General features: G+C 41.6%; 1 protein-coding gene across 1 annotated transcript in view; it reads left to right on the top strand.

Moving 5' to 3' along the window:
• SLC14A2 (solute carrier family 14 (urea transporter), member 2) overlaps nucleotides 1-26,889 on the top strand; it is a 380,773-nt gene that overhangs the window by 148,278 nt on the left and 205,606 nt on the right. The window lies entirely within an intron of this gene.

Here is a 26,889-nt window from a genome sequence, read left to right as displayed (position 1 = left end):
CTAGTTTTAACATCCATTCATGTTTCTTGCCCTAGTTCATTGTTACTATGATGATCATCAAATGGAAATTTTCTAATTTTCTCATTCATTCTACATTTATTAGTTGGCATTCTCCAGTAATGAAGAGCTTTATTTTCTCCCCATATTTTTATTCATTTATTTATTTATATCATGTTGACTCATGGATTTCTATTTTATTCAATGGGTCATAATTAATTTCTATCATTATTTATTTTGACACCCAGTTTTATCCTAGATTTGGCCAGAAGGAGCCCCTTTCAAACTGGCCCCTGTGTCCTTTCCATCTAGCCACATAACAGTCTCTGAGAAATTCATTTAAATTGTACTTTCCCTGCCCAGCTCTGGAGTCAGCCATTTCTCCAAGGATGCGTAGTTATTTTTAGTGAAGAATGGGCTCAAAGCTTAGGTCTGGGTCCTAGGTGTGCTCAGTCCTACTAGGTTTTTGCTTCTCTGAAAGCCTTTCAGTAGACAGAGCTCACTCCCCACCTACCTCAGGTCTTTACTCAAATATCATCTTCATGGGCCTTCCCCGTCTACCCTATTGAAAATTGCAACCCCTGACCCCATTTTTAGCCACAGTTCAACACTCTCCCCTGACTTCATTTCCCCCTACCATTTTTTATCATAAAATACTATGTGATTTTATGTCTTTACTTTATTATGCCACTCAATAAAACATTGGCTCCATGAGGGTAAGCACTATTCTAGGTAACCAAAACAGGGGGGAAAACGTCTACCCTATTGAAAATTGCAACCCCTGACCCCATTTTTAGCCACAGTTCAACACTCTCCCCTGACTTCATTTCCCCCTACCATTTTTTATCATAAAATACTATGTGATTTTATGTCTTTACTTTATTATGCCACTCAATAAAACATTGGCTCCATGAGGGTAAGCACTATTCTAGGTAACCAAAACAGGGGGGGAGGGGGGGAATCCTTGTTTTCATTAATGAATATGAAAGATATAGAGAAATTACCCTGAAACAAAAGTCAAGGCAGAGTATATACAATGGCCCTAAGCTCAGGAGAGCCAGCCACACCATACACGGAATGGCAGGAGGCTTGGACTGCTAGTCAAGGAAGGAAGAATAGAGTAACTTAGTGCAGAGTAGCCAGCTGAGCTATACCATCCAGGGCTGTGTGGTTCAGCAAAATAATTTGGTGTATTTCCTACATGCCGCAGGAAATCGCTGTAAGGTTTTAAATACAGGAATGTCCTAATCTACCTTATATTTTTCAAAGAGTCACCGGTTACTTATGGAGGAAGAGTTACATGGGGGCAAGATTTTTAGCGGAGATACTTAGAGGGAGGTTTGTTGCAGTGGGCCAAGAGAGATGATGGTGTAGGGTGATGGAAGTAGATGTAATCGTAGAAGATTTAGGGGATATTTTGGAGACCGTCTCCCTAAGACTACGGGTGATGAATTAGGAGTGATGGGTGAAGAAGAAGAAAGTGTCAGTAATGATCCCCAGGTTATAGTTTCAAGAAGAGGGAACTGAATCTGGACCTGCCTGGATTCAAACCCTGCCATCATAACTGCCTTGGCATCCCCAGATGGCTAGAGACAGAGGATGAAGCTTCACAGGTGAATATCCGGATCAAGAGTTGCTTTGTAAAATCTGTCCACATTTCCTTCTTGCCAGGAAGCCAAATCCTCTTCTGGTCACAGAAATGATAATGTAGGCCTGCTACACCTACGGTAGAGGCTTTTGAGGTCTTAACAGAGACCCAGGAACTGGCAAAGGAACCCCCAGGAAAACCCAGGAACCAGGAATCACATTCCAGCCTTCTCAGTCAACACCCCTCCCTTCCTTTCCTCCCACAGAAATGTTTCTCTTTGTAATTGTCTATAAAAGATTATTGTCTGCATTTTATTTAATTATTCCGTATGAAGTAATTATGAGAGAATAATCAGCCATTTCGCTGATAATAGATGTTTCATGAAAGAACACAAAAGATGCTAATAAAAGGCAGAGCCAGCCCTCATCGCTGTCATTATTAGTTTCTCTACATCTTTAATTTTCCTACATTTTTATTGTTTGCCTGAAATTAATTGTCCATTTCTTTTCCCAATCAGGTTTATTGCAAGTGGGCCACTTCTAGATAGCTGTGCCATTGGTATATTTATCTGGTGAATGTCCTAATAGGTCTTGTCAATATTGAAATATCTATCTAGGAAGCTAGAAAGAAAACAATCACAAAATCATTGTGTCCTGGTAGGCTACAGGACCTTGCAAGAATTTAGCCACTCCCATCCCCTCACTCCCACCAAGCATCCTCTTTTCATAAACAAGGAATCAGAATCACTGAGAAAAGTTTGCACAGCTTGCTGCTGGCAGTGCTGAGCCCAGAACCTGAGTCTCTGGGTTGACTCTAGGACAGTGAAGAGCTCTATCAGGATTTAACCAGCCTCACCTGAAAGCGCACTCTCATCCTCGGAAGCACTTCAGAAGATGGTGTGTGAGCTTCACCACCCCTGTGCACACTGTTTAGAAGGTTCTTAACCCTCAATGCTGATTTCCTAAAAATAAATGTTTGTTATGAATAAGACATTTGAGTATCACCTAACAGGATGTATTAGTCTGCTAGGGCTGCCATAGCAAAATACCATGGACTAGGTGGATTAAACAACAGGAATGTATTTTCTCACAGTTCTGGATGTTGGAAGTCCAAGATCAAGGTCAAGGTTTGGTTTCTGTGAGGCCTATCTCCTCAATTTAAAGATGGTCACCTTCTCTCTCTATGTCTTCACATGACCTTTTTTCTGTGTGTGGAGAGGGAGGGTGGGAATGAGAAAGGGAGAGGGAGAGAGGGAGAGAGAGAGAGAGAGAGAGAGAACCCACTATATTATCTCTGGTGTCTCTTCCTCTTCCTATTAAATTAGAGCCCCACTATTATGGCCTTATTTAACTTTATTTACCTCCTTAGAGGCCCTATCTCCAAATACAAACACTGGGATTAAGGCTTCAGTATATAAATTTGGGCTGGGTGGGTATGGGGATGGGAAAAGAGCAAACAATTCAGTCCATAACACAGGATAATAATTTAATTCTATCACATAATCTATCTCTCTCTCTCTCACTCACTTTTAAGCTAGAAACTATAATAATTGCTTAGAGGCAACAATGGTGCTCTATAGCTGTAGGCCATAGACAAAAGGTGTTTCTCAAACCCTTGAGAGGGGTTACCCCTGAGCCCTCTGCATTCCTGTTCACTCCTCCTATTCACAGGCCGTAGGGCCTGTGTAATGCATGCAGACTAGGCATAAAGCAGGCGGGGACTCACGGGATACTCCACAGCTTAGTTCACAGCCTCAGCCTTACTCACCCACTCTCTGGGTAGAGACCATGCTTTATCTGTTCTTCTTTGTATCCCAGTATCAAAAATAGGTTCTGGCACAGAGTAACCACTAATTCGAAGAAGAATGAATGAATGAATGAATGAATGAATGAGGGATTCTCTCTATGAGTCAGATTTGATCACTAAACTCCTCCGCTTAAAATGCTGCAGTGGCTCCCCAAAACCTGGATGGTGAAGGCCATTGTGGACTTCCATGGCTGGACCATACTCCACCCCTCTAGCCTCAGCACTTCCCACTTTGGCACCAGCCCCTTTCTCCCTGTATCTCCATCTAGGCTAAGCTTCCTGAAGTTTTCAGAATAGCTGGAGCTCTTCTACACATCTATGCCTTTGCTCATGCTGCCTGGAAGGATCCCTCCTTTGTCTGGCTGGCTGAGTTCACCGCAGGACTCCCTCACTTCTTCCCAGTTTGGGAGGTTCTCCCATTCTCTGGGCTCCCATGGCTTTCCATCTGAACCTTTACTCTGATGTTATGTGTGTCCTTTAACTTGTCTGTCTCCCTCTTTTAGGTATGAGGTAACTCTTTAATCTGTGTTTTTTTCATGTTTAGCACAATTCCTGATATACCAGGGATCAATTAGCCTAATGAATTATGATATTAATTTTTGCATTATGTAATAAAAAGACTAAGTTTCTAATTCATTAATCAAAAACCAGTGTAGTACACACTTACGTAAGAAAGTTTATAATCTCGGGAGTGTGGGGAACTTGGCTGACTCTTTTAGGTATGAGGTAACTCTTTAATCTGTGTTTTTTTAATGTTTAGCACAATTCCTGATACACCAGGGATCAATTAGCCTAATGAATTATGATATTATTTTTGCATTATCTAATAAGAAGACTAAGTTTCTAATTCATTAATCAAAAACCAGTGCAGTACACACTTATGTAAGAAAGTTTATAATCTCGGGAGTGTAGGGAACTTGGCTGACTCTGATTTCCCTCCTTTCCTTCCTTCTTTCTTCCCATCAGTGGGGAGGTGTCTCCCTTATGTTGCTTCATTCCTGCTGGGAGGGGAAACTTGAACACAATGGGCTTGATGCAGTAATTCCCAAACCTGTCAGAATCTCCTGGAAAACATTAATACATATCCCCAGGCCGTGGTCCCCATGGCTAGTGAATTAGTCTCTGGAGGAGGAGCCCTGTACTTCTGTGATCAGCCAAGTGGTAACCACTGGGATAATGGAAAGGAAGCTGAAGTTGGAGTTTCTAACTGGTCTGGCCACTGACGAGCTGAGTCTCCTTGGTAAAGTCATTAATCTCTTTAGATTTTAACCTTGCTGTCTATGCACGGAAAGAGCAACATTGGATTAGTATTTGTCAATCTTTTTTTTTTTTTAGCAACGGGAAAAAATCTTGCACAAAACGTAAGACTGAAAAAAAGGCAGGTTGTAATGATTGAAGATGGAGAGGAATTCCCACTCAGCCTCATTCTCAGTTCCTCTAACATTGTCCTGAAAAGTCCACAAGGCGCTTCCATGTGGACTTCCAGGACACCCTAGCATATAAACTGATAAATCCTGGAACGAAAGATCTATGTCTCTGCCAATAGCAGCATTTTGTGACTCCATGGTAACAGTGCGCTCACTTGGAGATGAGCCCTCAGGTCACTTTCTAGACAGTCTCGGAAGTTGCATAACATCCCCAGGGCAGAAGAGCAGCCTGACAATGTAGAGGGAACATATGCAAGCAAGCAAGCAAACAAACAAACAAAAACTACAGAAGGACACCTGGGACCAGCTCTGGAGCTCTGAGATGCAAAAGTACCTGGAGAAAAACATGGGTGAACAGAACATGTCAGTGAGATCCAAAGCCAAAGGGCTGAAGTAGAAGAAAAATCCAAAACATCCAAGAAGAATGCTTATAAATCGTAGTAAGAAATCAAGTTGTGCCTTTTACTGAAACAGAGGTCAATATCAGGGTTTGTCCCATTTAATTCTTCTACACGGAGACATACATAATCTTAGTAAGTTCTTAGGACCCATTTGATTCTGTTTTAGGACAGTGTCATATTCAAAGAAATAAAATGTAATGACCAAAGCCAGTTTTAAAAATCTAATCTTATTGGTATCTTTGAAGTCCAAACCATAACACAGCAATACTTTTCTAAAACCCCTTTTCTCACCTCTCCAGTTCTTTTCCATCTCCACTGTTAGAATCTTTCCATTCTGGATGTTCCTCATTTTCTGCTCGACTGACTTCGCCCAGGACTCAAATGAAAACTTCCTTGTCTGGCAAGGATCCTAAGCAGTTTTTAAACATGTGTATCTCCACCTCATGATGCCATGCTTGTGCCTAACTCAGGCTCATTCCTGAATTTCTTTCCTTTCCGTTGAACCACCCAGTAATTTTAATCCAGTTACTCATTCAGAGCTGTTTTTGAATGTTGTTCTCAGCACAGATGTCTTTCTTGATGCTGAGCTTCACTAATGCACTCTGCTTGGTTTGAATCTCCCCCTTCCTCCCATCTCCATCCACCCTTTCACCTTGTCTCCTCCTGTTCTGACACTACACCCAGGCTGGTAGAGAATTCCTGATCGATTAGGCTTAAGAGGGGCAGACCCTGAGGAACCAGGTGATCCCTACTGCTCACACCACAGACTCTCCTTATAAAGACTGTCTCCACAGTGTTGCAACCACTAAGCAAAACAGTTGCCCTTATTTGGGACACTAGCAATACTGACTCGCCTGTTCTCGACATTCAAAATCCTGAGTTCTGTAGCTGGTGCAAGACATAGCCCTGACTCTGATGTGGGGTGCCACTCTCCACTGATGTTTCAACCAACACATCACGTACATCTGGTGGCCTTCCAATGGGGCAGCTGCAGCTCTAATCCATAGGCTGCTTACAGGAATCCAGCCACAGAGCCAGATCTCAGCATTTCAGCTCACATAATAAGCCACTGCAATTATGAACCTCCCCCACGTGCTTGCCTAATTATTACCTAGGTCAGGTTGAAATACACTTGGTGGAAGTGGAGCTGCCTTTCTTTGAGCTGAGGCACAAAGGCTTCACTCTTCACTCTAATATCATTGTTAGGGAAGTCAAGCTGGCATATGTTTTCAGGAACCACCACTGAGATCATTTTTCTCTCTCTGGGGTAATTCTGGGAAAGAAAAGCATTCAAAATATTATATTTGCCATCCCTTAGCACATTCATGTCATGTAGCACCTACAATTAATGAGTGGTACTTGTGAGGATGTGAGTCATTACAGCAAAGCATTTAATTCCATTCTTCTCCTATGTGCTGATTTAATCCGCCCTGAGTTAAACCGGAGCTGTACCGCACTTTCCTGAATAGAGCTCCATGTGATAACATGGTGTGTCTGACTGACAGCGATTTTGCACATGTACATAGTAGCTTCCAGGCTAGGATCTCCAAGAGTTGCTTCACACATGGTAATTGATGGCACCTCTAAGCGTTACATTAAACATTTAATTGAACAGTTAAATGTGGATTAATGAGGCCATTAATTAATATAGCAGGGAAGTCTGTAATTCTTATCTGTGGACCACAGAGAAGATTTCCCCACACTGTGTATTTGAAACTCCATCATGAAAATTCAAAATCGTGAAGCTGTTGGGAGTGAGGAAAAAGGAGTGCAATGGTGATAGAAATAGCATAAGGCCGGCAGAAAGGAGACTCAGAATTTGGAGACATGAGTTTAAGACCAAGCTCTACTGCTAAGAAGCTATATGACTTTGTGTAAAATACTTTACCTCTCTAAGACTTGGTTTCCTCCACTGAAAAATAAGGAATGTACAACATTGTCCCTAAGATTTCTTTTGTTTAACCAATCCTCTGAGTCTGTGAATTTAACCAAATGGAATCTGAGAGTAGATCCACTTGCTCAGCTATTGACTCCTGTCCATCAAGCATTTGGCTCAGAGCTCCAGCCCTTCTAGTTACAGCCTACCCGAGGCAGGTGGAGCAGCACTGGACTTGGAGTCCTAAGTCCCATTTGCCATTCTGCTGCTCCAGGTGATGTTTCAGAAGTCAATCAATGCCCCCAGTTCTCCATTCCTCATTTTTAAAATGCAGATATAATGGTCTACTACAAGGATCATATGAAGTACTTTATATGTGAACCAAAAAGTATAATGCACATGTGAGCTACTATTTTTTATTATCATCACCCACTGAGAGCTGGTTCTGGGAGTCATGTCAGCGCCTATGGCTGTTCCTTCATCTCTCTACTTCCCTTCTTCTCCCCCTAACTTAATGTTCATTCTCAAGTTCCTATTTTTCTAAATATAGACAAAACTATCAAGCCTTTGGTACCCATAGTTCAACAAACAATTATCAAAGCCTTTATGACTATGGTAATGAAAATGAAACAGAAAGAAAATCTAAAGTTCCACATGGAGCCCTAACCAGTTTGGCTCAGTGGATAGAGCATCGGCCTGCAGACTGAAGGGTCCCAGGTTCGATTCCAGTCAAGGGCATGTACCTTGGTTGCGGGCACATCCCCAGTAGGGAGTGTGCAGGAGGCAGCTGATCAATGTCTCATCGATGTTTGTAACTTGCTATCCCTCTCCCTTCCTCTCTGTAAAAAAATCAATAAAATATATTAAAAAATAAAATAAAATAAAAAATAAAGTTTCACATGGAGGCATTAACTCTTCCAAAGTAAACCTAGCCCACTGAGCTTTGAGTCAACCCTTCCTTCCATCCACCCCTTTTCCACAAGAGTGCTTTCAGGATTTTTCTTAGATGGAAATGAAATAACAAACATATTGAGTATTGTTTGTAGGTTTTCTTCCCCCACATAAAGATCATTATACACAGTAGTTTATCTAATGTTTTCTACAGAGAATGAATGTTGACAAGTCTATTAGGCAATTTTGTGGAGGAGAATTCCTATCCTTTAGTAACAAGAAACTCAACTGTTTCTTCCCCCAGAAAAGGAAGCTTCGCCCTAACCGGTTTGGCTCAGTGGATAGAGCGTCGGCCTGCGGACTGAGGGGTCCTGGGTTCGGTTCCGGTCAAGGGCATGTACCCTGGTTGGGGGCACATACCCAGTAGGGTGTGTGCAGGAGGCAGCTGATTGATGTTTCTCTCTCATCGATGTTTCTAACTCTCTATCCCTCTCCCTTCCTCTCTGTAAAAAATCAATAAAATATATTTTTTTAAAAAAGAAAGAAAAGGAAGCTTCTTCTGCCAATAGGGCCTCTTGGGCAAGCTTGTAGAGTTGTAGACTTGCTTGTAGAATTGTGTTGCAATATGGTAAGAAGTCACATACATGCCTGAGTTAAAATGCTCAAACAACAGCACTATTCTAGCATTCTTCAGCTCCCTTTCCTTTTTTCTTTTGTCTCATCTGGACTCAGGCCCAAGTCCCTGACTTCCAGAAAAGCATTCTTTCCTCTCCTTGTTTAAGAAAGAGTATTCAGAATTTTAAGGTAATAGCAACATTTTTGGTTTAAAATTTGAAACCATTTATAACATGTGGCTGCTTTTTCTCCAACATTGTCATTTGGCAAATTGATCAGAGATTCATTGTTTCTGCCGGTGCTGGCCCATAGCAGTTAATATGTGGGATCCCAGAGTGATAGTTCTGGACCCCATTAACTTCTCATACTAGCTGTGTGTCTTTGGACAAGGTGCTTAACTTGGTTCCAAGCCACAGTTGCCTCGTATATAAATAAGGTGATGATAGTGCCTATTTCTAGAATGCTTTGTGAGGGTCAAATGAGATCATACATGTAACTTTATATGAGTGAAAAACTCTACAAGTAATCTAACAGAGTATGGAAAAAAGAAGGTTGTGTGTAGGTCTGTATGTGCCTGGCACAAAGAAGTGCTCAATTAAGAGGAGTTAATATCAATATCAAATAAGGGCATGAATGGTTCTTTGCTATGGAGTATTGTGAGAATAAGGATACATCTGCATAATTTCCAAACTGAGTGCAAGTGGAGCAAGTTAGTATAGGCAAACCCACATTTAGTATCATGTGAGTGGTGTATGGGTTTGGCCTGGCCAATGGAAAAGTGTGCACTCAGGCCATTGGTTTAGGCCTAGCACTCAGCATTGCAGGACTGAGTTCAGGTACCATGCATGGAGCCCAACCTCAGATCACACCGTGGGGAGTGCTCAGTGGGAAAGTGGCCCTCATTAAATAATAAACAAAGGAACATTCAGAATTTTTCAAGATATTTGGAATTCTAAGATAATGATTGGGTACTAAGAAGTCTTCTGGGAGAACCCAGTAATATAAGAGGAAGGAAATTTCTTCTTTCTTTCTCTCATCACTCTCTTCATTCTACCTATCTATTCATATATACAATGGGAAATAAATTGGAACATTTGGGCACATATGCAATTAACTTTTTTAGAGGACAGTGTGTCTTCTACAAAATTATATAATTGTATCAAATCCTCTAGAATACAATGGGCTTTTCCATGTCCCATGCACTGTGCTAGGCATTTAAAATATAATAATTGAGAAATACAGTCCATATCCTCAAAGATCTCATAGACTTGGAGACAAGATTATCTTTGCAAAGCCCCAGACTTCCCTTTTCTCCTTTAATGTTCCTCCCATCCTAAGTGCTCCATGTGTTCACTTGTTCTCAACAAAGAGTCTGATAAACTTCTTTGCACCAAAGTCTGCTTGGCTACACTACACTAAAGTCTACATATTCAACCTCTTCAAATCACAAGGGGATCTACTTTGGATAAGACGATATGTCTTAAACCAAAAAAGTTATCTCAAATGACAGAATTTTTAAGCATTCTTGGGAAGATATGTGGAGTGAATATTTACATATTGGTATATTCTTGCTCACTCTGAAATGAGCTAACTATTTGGCTAATGAATATATCTTGGGCAGGATCTGCCTTGGTCTTTGTGTAGGCTTAGTGGGGAAGCCACATACCTTGTAGGTACCCTATCACAGACCAGTGAAGAAACTTAAGTTTTGAGTCAGAATTGAGGACCAGGGGCAGAGGCTGTTTCTCTCTAATTTTATACAACTGAGCACTTCTAGTGTTGCCTGGAATGCCCCATATGTTTGTGTACTCTGAGACTTGACCACATACTGACTTTGCTCATCAAAGCTCTCTAATTGAGCTATCTCCAGTGTTAGATGGCATAAGTCAAATATTAGTCTTAATTTGAACTAGACCATTAACATATCAGACTTCTCTGTCATTCTAGACAACTTCAGAGCCAATTGCTCTCACATTCCAAAGTGTTAAAGAATTGCCACTTCAAAGGGTTCAACTCTTCCCCAATTTTTATTTAGAAAACTGATAATGGTTGAAATAAACCACAGGGGGTCAAAGAGCCAGGTGGCCAGGGAGCTTATACTCAGATGAGAAAAGCTTTGCTGCCTGCTGGTTTAATAGGCTGCCTTATTTCTAATGGGGCTTGAGTGAGCTGAAAGCGAGGCCGAGAGAGCATATCAGAGCGATCTTAACATTGAACCACCTGACATTGGATCTGTGGGGGATATTTCATCATTGTCTGCTTGACCTTTGGCCCCTTAGACTTACAACCCATCATTTCTAGGAAGCAGGGACTAAACAAGCCATTTGTTCCCCATCGAATGTACCTGTCCTGATGTGCTGTCAACAGCTGTTTGCATTGCTAACTGTGCCAAGGGAAAACATTTGATGCTGACAAACGTGAATTTCAAACCACCTCTTTTATTTCCGTCACTCCTGGTGCTAATGATGACCTATATTCTCTACCATAATGATTATCTTAAAAGTCTTTTTGGCTTTGAAGAGAGTGTTTGAGTCCTAAGTGCCCGTATTTTGAAAGAATATAATATGGAGAGGTCTATTATCTTAGAATTCATTTGCCCATTTCTTTTCTTTTTCTCTTTTTTTTTTCTGAGGCAGCGCTGTAAATTAAACTGCTTGAGTTGGCTTTGTAGGTCTCTTTTTCCTCCCCCCCCCCTTTTTTTTGCATACACAGCAAGGATAACTACACCTCAGATTTATGAGCATTGTGAACAGGTTGCCATAGCAACCACTCTGGCTGCTCTACACCAAATAACCTTGTCATGTGAGCGTTTATCACAGGAACATCAAGGACTGGATTGCACTGTACGCTCTTTGGCTAAACAGCAGGATTTTTCTGAATAATAATTGGTCGTGGCCTTTTATTCCACCAGTCAGAGTTAATCATCCTCGGAATCTGAAATTAACCATAATGGATTCAAGGCGTAGAGTGCAGCCATTCAAAAATTCATCTTCGGAGGAAGAAAACTTTCCACTGGTCTTTGCTCTTTGTTGTATCTAACCACTGTTGTTACTGTTGCTGTCATTATTATTATTATTGGGAAGGCTTAAGGAGAGGATGAGAATTTAGAAATGGCATATAGAACTCATGAGCATGATATAAGTAAAATGGGCATCTTAACTAGCCTATTATTTATGAGAAGTAAAAGATATTTTAAATGGCCATCAGAACCAGTAGTCTTTTTTCCCCTCTCAAATTAACTCTACAGGACATTTCATCATTTGAATGGATTTTACTATGTTAAATTATTTTCCATAGATTCATGTTTTACTACACACCCAGAAATTTCAATGTGCTTCTGATGTATCATATTAGGAGGGAAAATGAATGGGGTGTCAAGGATCAGCGAGCTGTCTCCATGCCTATGCAGGATGTGAGTGTGTGCACACAGACACGTGGTACTTGTGTGCATGTGCACGAACCCACAAGATGGACCCCAGAAAGAAAATAATTACATCACAGAATACATCTGGCTCTCTGTCATAGGCAATTATGTTAGATCTGGGAGTGGGTAGGTTAAAAAATGTCAGATTGTGATTATTCATCAGCAGAGAGGTTTTCTGGTCTATGAAGAGTTACCACTTAAAATTCTGCTAAGGATGGGGCCAAACTCCAGAAAATTCACCAAATTGTAGTTTCCTTGAACACTTCCTGCTTTTAGTGACACTCTCTCCTACACCTTCTTTTTGCACTTCCCTCATTCCAAAATCTCATATCTTACTGGTCCTCTGCCGTTATTGTTAATAATCGTCACACCTTAAGTGTGGCCTCATAGTTACATTAAAATTAAACTTTGAATCTAAAATGGAAGAATTTCAAAAATATGTAAAGAACCATTTTTTTAAAAAGATGAATTGAAGGAGAAAAGGACATTTTTAAAATTCCCATTAAATTATATCTCCTGAGTAGCCATGAACTTCACCTCCTTCTACAAGAAAGATGCAGTCAGTCCAATTAAATGAAGTTAAATGATTGGATTTAGAAATGAAAAGTGGCTACCTGGGCAGTTGTTGGATAAAGCTCTTCAGGGAAATGACACTGTCCATCCTAAGTCACATCCCTACTCTTGTCTTTTTAGGTTCTCCCTTGGAAATAAATGTATACATGAGGTAAGCAGTAAGCTGAGCTTTGGAAAAGCAAGAACACATTAATGGGAACACAGTAATTCATTTATTCATCAACTATATATTAAGCTCCTTATGAATGCCAAGGTCACTACTAGGTACTGTGGAGGAAACAGCAATAAATGAGACTCGATTCCCATTCTCTAGACACTTCAGCTTGGAGGTGAAATAAAATACTTATAGAACCTCTATGAAAGCTGCACTGTTGAATGAGAAAGCAACCTCTTGTGAGTGGCATAAAAGTCTGGAGGTGACAACAGTCACTGGATTGTCATGGGAGGGGTCCTGTTGTGTGTGGTATTGAAACTGCTGTGCTCCAGTGATGCATGGAAGGCTGGTGGCTGGGAAGAGAGCATTCCAGGGAGAGAGGATGGCCAAAGTGAAAGCCAGAGGCACAGAAGTGCTTGATGTGTCCTGAGAATGATCAGCATTTGTTGGGCTCCTGGTTCACATCCATGAGTTGTGAGTAGAGATAAAACTGGAAAGTACCTTGAGGCTAGATTTGAAGCAAGAGTCACTTAAGTGTCATCCTAAGATGCTTGGACATTTGTTTGGATGGCATTAGAGAATCATTTCAGATTCTTAAGCAGAAGGATATTGATCTGATTCAAGCTGCAGGGAAATTTAAGTAAGTCTAGGGTGAGGAGTAGGAAGAAGATGTTTTAGAAGTTTTTTCATCACTTGGAGAGATGTATTTACGTTAAGTCTCTGTTGAATGAAGCTTTTCTTCTTATTTTATGTCTGGGGATAGAGAAGAGGTATTTCTCTTTTGATGGTGTTTTTTGAGGTGCTGTTAGCATTGGGCAGACTCCCACTCCTGGTGAAAACATCAGATCCATGGCTTAGCAATTGGGTAGACGAATCATTAGAAAAATGCAACTGGTTATATTTAGGCTGGTCAGGCTGAAGCACCAAAGACACAGCCTATTTGATTTCTTAAGTTTTAACAGGAGTTCGTGAAGAGGGATGAAGTGATCAATATTGTTGTCCAGTGCTCAGTAAGCTATGACCAATCTGCCAATGAGCATTGCTGCTCATGGCCCATGAGTGCTGGGGTTCGATACTAACAAGAAAAATCACATTCACACTGTGTGGCAGAAAACCTTCACAGAATTGTGTCTGGAGCTCAGAGCACAAGAAGCACACCTTGACATGGATTCCTCGTGGCTTCCTCTGACTCTGTTAGGGGGTATGATATGTGTAGTTCAGGTTAAAAGTGTGAATAAAAGGGAAAATGAGTCCCTCTGTGGTTCCCCTTTACCCTGCCTTACTCTTGACCATGGAACGATTGAGCAGATTTGTTTTGTGTTGTGGCTCTGTCCTAGAAACTGTTCAAAATGATTTTTTTCCTTTCTCCTTTATCATTTATAAGCTCCATGAGGACAAAAAAACACGGTGTCCTTTGTACTCTCAGAAGAGTGGGCATTCTTTCTGCTATTAATGCTCAGCATTGGGTTCTTCCTGGTGCGAAACAGCAGGTCTGTGTAAGCAATGGTGTGTTATCTGAAGCTGCATAGCAAAGTGCTCCAAAACATAATGGCTTACAGCAATAATAATAATTTCATATCTCTCAGTTTCAGAAGGTCATAAATTCAGGAGCAGCGTGGCTAGGTTGTTCTGGCTTGGGGTCTCATGAATTTTCAGTCAAATGTCAGGGAGGGCTACTATCATCTGAAGATTTGACTAGGGCTAGAAGGCAGATGAGCGAGGTGGCTCACTTGCATGGCTGGCAAGGTGGTGTTGACTGATGTTGAGCGTCTTCATTTCTTCACCATAAGGGTCTCTCCACGGGGCTGCTTGAGTGTCCTCACAGCATGGTTTTGACTTCCCCCACTGAGAGGGAGGTACTGAGCTAGAAGCTCTTATGGCCCAGTCTTGGAATTCACACACCATAGCTTCTGATCTACTCTATGGATCTTGTAGAACAGCCTGATTGGATGAAGGTGGGGATTAGACAGGGTGTGACTCCAGGATGTAAAGATCATTAGGAGGTTTCTTGGAGGCTACGTACCACAGAAGTGCTGTATCTTGCACCTCATCAGTGGAATGTGAGGTACTAGACTAGTATTCAAGAGATAAATTGCCTTGTTTCTGCTCAACAATTCTGGGGAAATTTTTACACCTGTGCTGAAGTTGAGCGGTGTTCACTAGAGAACTGCTTTAATCTGACAGTCTGGAATAATGGTTGATAGTGGACTAAATTATTATAAACATACACATAAAAATAGTAAACTTTTATTTTACCTTAAACATAAATGCATGTTCATTTGCCAATTCTTTCATATAGAACCAATAATTTTTCTTTGAACAAGGGTCTTCTAATTAAAGTTCTACATCATCTTTCCCCCAAAACCATTCCCAGAATACATAATTCACATTATCTAGTTTTGTTTTATGTTTTTAAAAGTAAACCAAGAGCCTGAAATGTATTTTTAAGCAACCTGAATGCAGAGTTCATCAGGACTTTTATGATCTTGGCTAATTTCTTAGAGTTGTCTCACCCACACTCAATTCATCACTGGTTCTTTTTTTCAACTTCTCATATTGACTTGTTCCAAAGCAATCAACTTGGTTTTTATCAAAACAACAACTCTCTTTGCATTCATATTTAACCGTTTTGCATAATATTTAAATAAATTACATAATTTTACCTAAAACTAGCATTAAAAGGTTTGGGAACACACACAATTGATTCTTGGGAAGCACACAGCATAACAAGTAGGAGTGGAGTACACTGGGCTCCTAGAGAGGAGTGTAACCCTGAAAGGTCATCAGGATGTCTTGAACATACGGTGAACAGCATCAATTAAGTGGTCATGGACTAAGGCAATGTTTGTGGTTAATATTTTAATTTACTTGAATTTCCTTAAAAGTATGCTTTGGAATGACTGATCTTTGTGCTCCTTCCTCAAAAATCAAATCTGTGCAAATAATTGAACTTCCCATGCAACTGATCATAGTCATAGATGTCAACTAACCCTCAATGCTCTCCTCACCAAGCATGTAGGAGAGACCTGATGAAAAAAAACCTCAAGGAATGGGAAGATGAATGCTTAAAAATTAATTATGTTTGACCCCAAACCTTAAGGTGACAATGCAGATCAGCTTTTAATTCAATGCTAAATGGTAATACCTAGGCAATAAATGCATCAACACCAGGCTCAATAGTCAGGGCAGGCTTTGTGGAGGAAAGAGTCTTGATTTTATCCTTAAATAGGATATAAAACATCCATTCAGATAAGAGATTATACCAAAGGAGTGAGAATGAGTGGGGATGATAAGAGTGTTCATGGAAACAGCAAGGAGAACATGGAGAGAAGCTGTAAATGTGATCTCTCAGGGAAGAGAGGGCCAAAGAGACCTAGGAGTTTTGGTTCACTGTTGGAAATAGAGAGTCATGGCAGGTTTCTGGTCAAGGGAATAGCATGAGTAATGGAGTAGTTGAGAACTAGACTGGCAAGAGGACATTGGGTAGATTCAAGTGGGAAGAAGCTGGAACCAAGGCCAGTTTTCAGGGGCTGTTAGACTGAATTAGGAATAATGTGTAGGAAGGTCCTAACAAATGTAGTTTATGAGTACAGAGATTTCACTAGGAAAAAAATAACTGAATTTGGGAGCCCTACAAGCGGGAAGATATGTAGAAGAAATGAAAGTTTGAATCTAGGGAGATATGAGAAATCATTGGTGCTAGTTGGTACCATTGATATAGTATGAAATGTTGGGAAGGGGAGCCAGTGTGAGTAAGGAAATGATGAATGAAGATTTAGGCTGAATAGGATGTGACAGTTGCAGTGGAAGAGGGATGGTGGAAGGTAGAAGACACAGGAGGTCTGGACCCAGGGAAGAGAAACAGAAACCAAGGGATAGATTCAGGAATTATTCACAGAGAAGCCTGTCAGAGACCCCAAAAGTAGGCAGGTCAAGCCTCCAGGGAGGGTCCTGTGGAGAGAAGGAAAACTAATGTCAAAACTGAGCTTTAGCCAAAACCCTTGCTCCATCCACTGAGCCAGAGCTTTTCATGACAGAAGAGGTGGCTAGAGGTGCTGCTCTCTATGATCTCACAGCCTAAGCTTCCTGCTTTTCATTCTTCATTCTCCCGCTTTGGGAGTTTTGTCCTCTGTCTTTCCTTTCTGGGTCTCCATTTAGACAATAGGCAGTTAGACTCTGTAAAAGCATGTGCATAGGTTCAATCCGATTTTATTTTACTGTTATGTGTAGACTGATCCTGGTCCCCCCACCCCCACCCCCAGCCTCTCATTTCTGCCCTTTCTTTCCTCTCCCCTCCTAACTTTTCTACTGATTCTATTACCTTAAATTTCTCCCTTGTTAAGGATGGGAAGCCCTCCATTAGGACCCACACTCCATTATGTCACACATCATTTAAATTTCTTTATCATTTTCCCACTGGGAAAAGCAGTAATTGATGGTATTTCCATTTATCTTCACTTTCTATGCTCCATCTGGGGAAAAGATGAGGGTTTCAAATAGCTCATTATTTATTTTTCACCAAGCTCAAGTTGAATTCCAGCACCATCCTTATAGGGACCCAGACTTCCCACTATCCCATAATGTTTTATGAGCAGTTTTACAATCCAGACACTGTATTATCATGTCCTTCTGAAAGATGGTTATGTGAATTGTCAGCAAACAGGAGCTGAAAGACAGGGTGATCTGCCCCTGCTTGACGGTTGCTTTGCAGTCAGCCCTGGTGAGAGCCCTTTGCTCTGGAGTGCTGTGTGGAGGAGCCTCTGCAGTGGGGCAGGGTGACCACTCCTGTCTAAAATGCTTTCAACCCAGGCTGGTTTGGCTCCGTGGTTAGAGTGTGGGCTCACAGACTGAAGGGTCTCGGGTTCGATTCCTGATCAAGGGCATGTACTTTGGTTGCAGGCTCAATCCCTGGCACTGGTTGGGCACATGAAGGAGGCAACAAATCAATGTGTCTCTCTCACATCAATGTTTCTCTCTCTCTCTCTCTTTCTCTCTCTCCTCCCTCCCTCCCTCCCTTCCACTCTCTCTAAATATCAATAGAAAAAAATATCCTCAGGTGATGATTTAAAAAATTAATAAATAAAAGGCTCTCAAATTTAACAACCATATGCATAAGCTGAGATGCTGCCTTGGAACATTCTCACTGTAGAATTCCTTAGTGAGCATCTAGGCTTTGCCACCTATTTCATGGATGAAGAAACTGGAAACTGGGGAACCAGGATCAGGACACACATACAATGACAAGTTCAGGACTGGAAACCAAGCTTCTGACAATAAAAAAAAATCTTATTAAACAAATTGCTTTTGCTAAACACATCACAAATATAATATCCAGCAGGTTTATTCAACTGTCCTCAGTAGAAACAAAAATCCACAGGTGAGGACATGCAGTAATTTGAACTTGCTGTTTCATGTTAAGAAAAAAAAGTGAGCACAAGGCCTAGCAATTGGCCTGCTCCATCTCATCCCCAGAGTTGGGGCTCAAGTGATACACTTTTGATTGACCTTGTCTGTCTGCATCATTTCACTCGAGATTTATGGAGTTGAGGTGGAGTTTTTTGTTTTCCTTATTCAACTCCCTTTTGCTTTCCTACAAGAGAGAGAAATAACTGGAGCTGAGTGGGATAGTTTCTCCCTGTTATTTTGGGAACATGCTAACCAAGGCCATTCTTGGGGCTGGCTTTTGGAGATATGCCTGAGATGGGTAGAGGGAGTGAGGGCACAGATTTACAGATTTTACAGGACAGCATCAATTAGGAGTCCAAGCTGCACCCTGGGCAGATGGGATTTCCTGTAATAAAATGGGGTTGGGAAGTACAATGTTTAAAAGGCCTGAGATGACATGCAGTAAAAAGAATACTGGACTTGCACCCAGATTCTGGTTCTGACTTGCAACCAAATAGCTGCATGACCTTTCTGAGTCTCTGTATTCTCACTTATATGATAAGGTTGATGGTTTTGTAGATGCAGAGAGCTCGTCCAGCTCTAACATTCCAGGATTCTATGGAGACTTTGCATCCGGGCGATGGTGAGCAATGATTGCAAGGAGCATGGGCCGGAAGCGGAATGCAAAGCAAAGACTAATGGAAAACACATGGTGTGGATGACTGGCGGCAGGAAGCTATGGGGTAGGATCAGCAGGCCCAGGGGCTCCCATAAAGGCTTCACTTCTCCAGGGGAAGACTGTTTCCAAACTCACAGCTGAGCATAGGCATGACGAGTTGAACACCCATAAATTACTTTTTCATTGCTCATCAGAGAAGAGCAATTCATAATCATCTCTGTTGACTTTCAAAACACCCCTTTGAAGCAAACAGATTCTATTATCCCGCGTTTACATATGAGATAACTGAGACTCCAGGAAGGTAGGAGACTGCTAAAGATTTATTGTTTATGGGCTGACTTGGATAAGACCCAAAGTTTTCTAGGTCCTACTCACTTTCCTTTTCCAACTCAGTTTGTTATAGCAACCACTTGTATTTTTGTAGAATCTCTTACTTTTAAAGTGTGTTAAGAAAACCATTACCTCACTTGTATCCTACCTGAGCCTGTCAATTGGAGGTCCTACGGACTATTTTTGTTTGTTTGTTTGTTTTAGAGATGAGAAAAACAGGCCCAGGGAAATTAAGTGATTTTGCCTGAGTTTCCCTTTTTTTCTTTTTATTGATTTATTTATTTGTTATTATTATTACTTTTAGAGAGAGAGGAAGAAAGAGGGAGAGATAGAAATATTGATAAGAAAGGAGCACGCCCCCTACTGGGGATCAAGCCCACAACCCAGGTATGTGCCCCAACTGGGAATCAAACTGGTGACCTCTTGCTTCCTGGGTTGAAGCTCAATGCTGGGGCTTGATTTGTTGAAATAGTCAAAGCATGTACCAATGCTTTCCAACCTCTCAATGCTGTCTTTTCTCTACCTTCTCAACACCATGATACCATTGTCTCCTCCTAGATCTGTATCCTTGGTTCAGTCCCTGCTAATCCCCACTGTTGGATTGCCAGTGCATCAATGGAATAAGCTATAGAAGAACAGAGGCTAGATGGCCAACCTATAGAGATGGCTAGAGAAGAAATATCTGCTGGAGAGAGGGCACTGAGATTCTCTCCATCTTTAAGGGCATACAAAATATACTCACTGGAAGATATTACAACTACCTTCTAATTATGCGGCTTCTCCTTGAATATGGTTCTTTAGTCAGACCCTCAAATATATTGTTGTTCAGAACTTTCCAGTTGACAAGCATTAACCTTCAACTGGACCTCAAAGCAGTTTCCACATTTCCCTTTAAGTTTTTTCTGTAGGTAGGTAACACAGCCACGGTGTATTTTTTTTTAATTGGGAAAGGAAGATTTTATTAGTCTGAAAAACTGTGTGCTACCCCTGCACTTTATAAATGGTGCTTCTCGCCTATTATCAGGATGCACTTTGAGCCTCTAGAAGTGGAGTCAAGTTCATCCTGAGGCACTCACACTCCCTTGCGTACAAGATTTGTGATTACAAGAGGGCACATGCCTGGGAACATAAGAGTAGACTGTGTCTAGGAAAGTGAACCAAGCGAACTCTCCTGCTTCCTCCTCCTTCACCTCTCTTTGTGCCCTTGGCACCACCTCCCTGATGACCCTTTCTATCCTGTAGCAATCCAGCACTCAAGACCCAGCTCAAGTCCCACCCCTCCTCTGATCCTTTGTGGACCATCCCATCCCTCTTGGACCTCTCCCTTTCCTGTGCTACCACAGCCAATCTTCCTATCCTTCACTGAGGGCCACTCATCATAATTACCCTCGAATTGCTCACTGACTTGTAAGCATGACTTTTCAACTGGAGTTTAGGCTCCCTGAAGGCAGATGACATACTTTTCACCTCTACACTAGCTAGTCACATGGAATATGTTAGTTGATTTAAAAATGACTTCCAACTGGAACACACACTGATTTAGCCCTGGCAACACAGAGCAGAGCTGACTGAATGAGCATATATATACTCAGTGGAATAACAGCCCTTGAACAAGATTGAAGAATACATTTTCTAAGAAAAGTATTGTGCTGTCCCAGGGTCCTGGCTCGGTCACAGGGAACTAGCATTGGTCACACATGCCTGTGTGAGGAAGCCCTTTCTTTGCTGATTCTGGACCACCCATCACAACAGCAGGAAATCTATCCATCTGCTATCCTCCCTCAGGGAATGACTGCATTGCAACCATCTCCTTCACCTAGTAAGATGCCAAATGTATTCATTCTTCAACACAGAGTTGAAGAAATATTAGTATTGGCTGAGTTGAGACTGTGGGTCATTTTACCCAGCTGAGAGTGACCGAGTTATTCCAAAATACCTACTGAGGGACATAAGTAGCATGGAAATGGATACCCCACCCCTGTCACTGGAAGAGTGTGAGAGTGATTCTTTACATTTGTCATGGGGGAAACCAAACCCCTGATCTGACATTCACTTCATTTTTCTTCATGGCAAAAGCTATTGACTTCTCCTATTAGTGGGCTTAGAAAAAGAAGCACTGGCCTGGAAATCAGGAGGCCTGACTTCTCACCCTGGCTCATGCCCAAGACCCTTTTCCCCTGGTTCTTTCCATGAGACCACACCACTTGCACACCTGCCTGTCACTGAGTACCAAGTGATGGGTTCATTTGGGTGGCATGTTTCCTTGAAGACCACCCAGAAGTTCCTGCTGACATGCATGCTTTCTACTTAACATTATTAGCAGCAGGGAGACCAACCTCTGAGGTATACAGTGTGTGTGCAGAAAGGTGTCAAAGTTCCATCTAGAGAGCCTGGGAACCAAGTTCTCTCCCACCTCAGCCACTAATCCATGTGTGACCAGGAAAAATCCTTAAGTCTCTGGGCTTATTTCTCTCTCTGGAAGTTGAAAATAATAATAATGATAACCCCTACCCAAGGTTTCCTCTGGGGCTCTTGAAAGAATTAAATGGGATTAGAAATATGACCATATTTTGGAAGCAAAACGATGTGGAGAACCAGATGTTTGTCAGAGCATCATCATGTGTGTAGCCAAGAGGGCAGTCCAGGCAGGAGAAGTAACATCTGGTTCTAGCTTGGCCAAGAAATAGGTGACCTTAGGCAAACCATAAGATCTATCGGGGCCTTACTTTTCTCATCTGTCAAATGGGGATGACGCTAACTGCCCTATCTTTCAAACAAGGGTGCAGTGAAGATCTGAAACAATGTGTACGAAAGAGCATTGACAAGTGTATAACAGTGTTTTCAATTAAGAGAGAGTTCACTGTTTTTAGCAAGTCTACCTGGATTGAAGTCCATTCATTCAGTGTAAGAAATGCATCCTCCTAAGAGGGAGTCCCAGAGGGAGAGATATGTAAATTACCCAGTTACTACACTTGCATTACTTCTGGAAGATGTGTCATTCAATAGAAGCACCAGCCTGGGAATTAAAGATACAAGCTAGACATTTATAAGGAAAACTCACAACACAGCCAGTCCCTTGGGATAGCATATATCTTAGCAGTATTATATCCAACTCAAATAAAACAACACCTTTCAAGGGCACAATGTAACTTCTTCAGATTGTTGGATAGAAATGATCCATGTTTAAGAAGCTATAAAATGGCGACCACAGACCATAACTTTAAAATAAAAAACCTGCTTTGCAGAACTGTAACTGCAGAAATTGTATACAATATTGGATGTGTGGAGGAGAGATGGTGCTAACATGAATATAAAGCAGAGAACAGCACTGTGTGGGTGCCACAGAATCACAGAAGAGGGAGATTCCTGAGGGCTGGGCAGGTAGCCATCCCTATGAGCTGAAGGTCATGGGAGCCCCCAAGGCACATGCTACCTAAGTTGGTCCTGAAACATGGGTTATAATGGGAAAAGCAGAGGGGAGGGAAAAGATGCGGAGGTGATATGGGGGGTTTAGGTAGGGAGGTGAGCAGGAGAGAATAGCAGGTTTAATGGCAGAATGGGCCAATCCCTCAGACTGCACTTACAAAAGACCCTGCCCTCCCTCACCACCCCAAGTCAAAAGAAGAAAAACTAAAGAGAACTTCCATTGGGTTCTGTTTAATAAATACAAGACACATAGAATTTCAGCTTCTCTGAAGTCTTCAGGATGGTGACTGATGGTGCTTGATGAATAGAGTTCATCTTTGGCAATGAACTGGTGATGACCGGTGGTTCCTGATGAGCCTCCAAACTTGTCCCTTCCTGTTGGTTCTAGATTTCTGAGATGAGATGGGCATCTGTTGCTCTCATGGGAGGAATCTACATCCTTTTCCTGTAAGCACTGACACCATTCCCTCACAGGACCTGATGGATAAAAGGACTGAGTAGCAGGTGTATAACTGAACAGAGATGAGAGAATCCAGGAGACAAAGGCAAAATTTAATCTTTTATATATTTTGAGAAATAATTGCCCTGACTATGAATGCAGTTATTTAATGGAGGACAAGGACAAAGATATTAGAGTTAGAGTTCTGAACTTATTGTCATGAAGATATGTTCACCATGTATCATTAAATTTAAAATCCCTTATACAATATATATACAGTATGTTTTTATTTTTTAGAAAAAAAATACACTTATTAGATGAATAAGCACAAAATTTTAAAGGCTAAATCCATCAAGCCAGGAGTCTGAGAAGCTCATGCTTCTAGCAAGACCCTGCCTGTGACAGCAGGAGGGCCATGGCTAATCTTAGACTAGAATTAACTCATGTATTTCAGCCTCACAAATAGAACCTAGTCTGAAAAGAGTCCAGAGGTAAAGGAAGACAGAGTGCTAGAGTTTGATCCTCCAAATCAAGCTACCTCTTGGGGCAACTGGACGTCTCCTTTTGTGGCTCCCCTGGAGTCGCTGAGTTCTGGTTTCCCTGGTCAGAGGACCTGCCATTTTAGCCAGGTCTAGTTAAGGTCTGAACTTGAGGAGTCAGATCCTCTTCCCTCCAGAAGATTTTTTTAGTCACTTTCTAAAGAATCAGAGGTGCTCACTGAAAGAGGACCAAGTTGCTTGGGCCCAGTGATTTTTTTAAGCCTCTAGGAAACTCAGTAATCTGCTTTAATTAACTAGCCATGCTTCCTCCCACTCCTTCATTCATGTATTTCTCATACAGCCTCCATTCTCAGAATATGTTAAGTGATTTGAGTTTAGGATGAGCCTTTCTTTGCAACTTTCTCTCTCTGCAAATGTTTAATCAGTTCACAAAAGTAGAGTTGCAACTTTGCAAAGAGTTAAACATCGTCATTTTGCAGATGGAGAAAACAGTCTTTGAGAGTTAAATAACTTTCCCCAAATCATAGTAGCTGGTTAATAGTAGAGCTGGAACAAAAGACAAGTTTCCAAATTACTAATTCAATATTCTTTCTACTGCTTTACTTTAACAGTTGTATTTATTGGGCACTTGCTACAGGGGGTAAGAGAAAAGCGTAAGACATGACCCCTACCCCCAAGGCTATAAATCAAATTGAATAGACAAAACCTACATGAGAGAGGTACTCGGATGACTAGGTAACACTGACCAAAGGATTTCAGAGAAGAGCAGTGTGGATCAGAGTCACTGGACTGGCTTCCCCTATGGAAGGCAACTAGAGCATCAGGAAGACAATGAATCGGGAAGCTTCAGGAGGCTGATTGGAAAGTAACTTAACCTGGACACAGAGGACTTGCCCAAGTGGGTGGGCTTCAGATGGTGGTAAGAAGGGATCCACTCACTGCCCACCAAGACAGCGAGATTTATGGATCAGTTGAGCTGACAAGTGGAATGGGCACCCAGAGAGAGTTGTGAGCTTTTGCCCAGTGATAAACCTATTCTCCTACCACTGGGTGTGGATGACTTTTCAGAAAGTGGAGGAAACAGGGAGGGAGTTTAGGACCTAGGCATGGGATATGAAGGATTTGGAGAAGAATAAAATGGAGGTCGAGCTCTTACATAATCTACTTTAGATCTTTTACCTTGTATTTGAGTTGATAAATAGACAAGACTTAATATGGACTAGGCACAGGGAATAGCTTTCTATATGGTATTATTTATGCTAAAGCCTGACAATGACCAGTTGACTCTTCTTATTGGATTTCTGGAGACAGTATATTTTCAAAGAATTAAGAATATACATGCCTAGCAAGTGAATGAGTGTATGCTGTATGTGTATGTGTGTGTGCCATGTCTGATTAGTGAATGAACCCTGACTCATCACTAACTAGTTCAGTTACCTTGGGTAATTTAGTTCCTCCATGTGCCTTACTTTCTTTACATAGCTTTTTTTAATCTTTATAAAGATAATACCATACCTTGAAGGATTATGAAAAGAAGTAAATAAAATAAAAACAACTTACATAGTGCCTACCATATAGTATGCACCCAAATAATAGTTCTCTTTTTCCTCTTTCCTGGCTACAATCACTTGACAAAGAGTAACACTTTGGGGGAAATTGGGCTTGGGAGCCAGAAGGCTGGAGAGTAGGATGCTTTGTTGGCAAAGTTAGAAACTATTAGAAACTGGAAGTCATGGGCATGCAAGGGAGGAATAATGTGTGTGCCGTGTGCTTTAGGGGGGAAAAAAAGAAGCACTACCCATGGGTCAATGACTATGAATTAGAGCTGATGACCTGCTTTTGTCAGTCAACCCTCAGTGCCCAGGACTGGGCTTTGCAAGAGGCCCAGGTAATCAGGTTAGGTGAAGAGTCCTTCAACAAGATGAAGGAAAGTAGGATGCTAGGGAAAGGAAGAAACACACTGCCCTGGGTGGGGCCCTGAGCCCTTGGAGGGATCTTGTCCTTCCAACAGAGTCTCTTTTGTTAGGTTGGTTGACAATGGAAGACAGTACATCTAATAAATGAGTCTACACAACCCCTGATTAATGCAAAGAGGGAGATGAAAACTGAGCACAAAGCTTCGCTGTAGAATATCATTCCCCCGGCAAGACAATGCCTCATCTGACTATTTATTCCTAGTCACTATTTGTTTTTATTTGGAGCAGCCATTAACCTCCTACTATGTCTCCATCTTTTATAATAAAAATAGCAATGTTAGAAAAGATAACAACACTCCCAGCATGACACCCTCCCCACGCAGTGTTCTGTGTAGCAATGGGAAGAATGAAAATGACAGGCACTCCTGTGCCAAACAGTAAGACCACAGAGGCCTGCAAGACCCAGGCAACTGTTTGAAAGAAGCTTCTAGTGTTGCTTTTAGGAAGTTACCATTGTGAAGCCCTCCTCTAAGGACAGTGGCTAGAGGAATAAAGGGGTGATTAATTAATAAGTAACCCGGAATATTCAGTCACTGATCAGACCTTCACTCAAAATACATAGATTTTTGTAACCCAGTAATTAGCAGGGCACATGCATCCTAACCCAGGGGGCTGACTTCTGTGCTAGAAAATAGCCAAGATGATCCAAGAGAAGTCACCAACTCCTGTTTCTGTGCTGCACCCTAACACTCTGGCCCTGACATTCAATCCTGAATTTGGCCAAATTGGCTGTGATGTGTTCATGATTCTTACACTGCTCTTTGCAATGGATTGCATCTACCCAGCATTTTAATCTCCACAGTACAGGGTCTTTTAAGTCCTCGGTACAGCCTGTGGAGGTGTATAATCCTAAAATTGGATTTGATGACATAGCCTCAATCACCAAGTGTATGCTGGGTTGACCTTGGCCCATCAAGTCCAGCCTTAGGCATAAGAGTTTGCCTAGGATTTTGATTCCCTTATATTGGCAAATCAATCTTTTTTGCACATTTCTCAAAGACCCTCTTTTATCACCACAGTGGATTTTCTAAACAATCTCTCTACTTCCTCTTCTCCTAACCCCTCCTCATTCTCCTTTCTCTCTCTCTCTGAGGATGTGCTCCATCAACTTTTCTCTTTTACCATCTAAGAATAAAGATTTACCTCCCATGTATTGTAGCCTTCTCAATATAGCTAAGATAAACATGGGCCTGAGTCCTGACTTGAACATTTATCAGCCAAGGAACCACAAGCAGGATCATTAACCTAATCAAGCCTCAGTTTCCCCAGCATAATCCAGTATTCCCCTCTAAGTGCTGATGTGAGGGTTAAATGAAATAATGCCTGCAAAGTGCATATGTGGGGTCCAGAACAGAGAGCATGTCATAGATATCTATATACAGTGGGGCCTTGACTTACGAGT

Source organism: Myotis brandtii, unplaced genomic scaffold (genome assembly GCF_000412655.1).
Source record: "Myotis brandtii unplaced genomic scaffold, ASM41265v1 scaffold212, whole genome shotgun sequence".
Lineage (NCBI taxonomy): Eukaryota > Metazoa > Chordata > Mammalia > Chiroptera > Vespertilionidae > Myotis > Myotis brandtii.
Note: the sequence above shows the minus strand (reverse complement) of the source record. Positions and strands in the feature narration are given on the sequence as shown.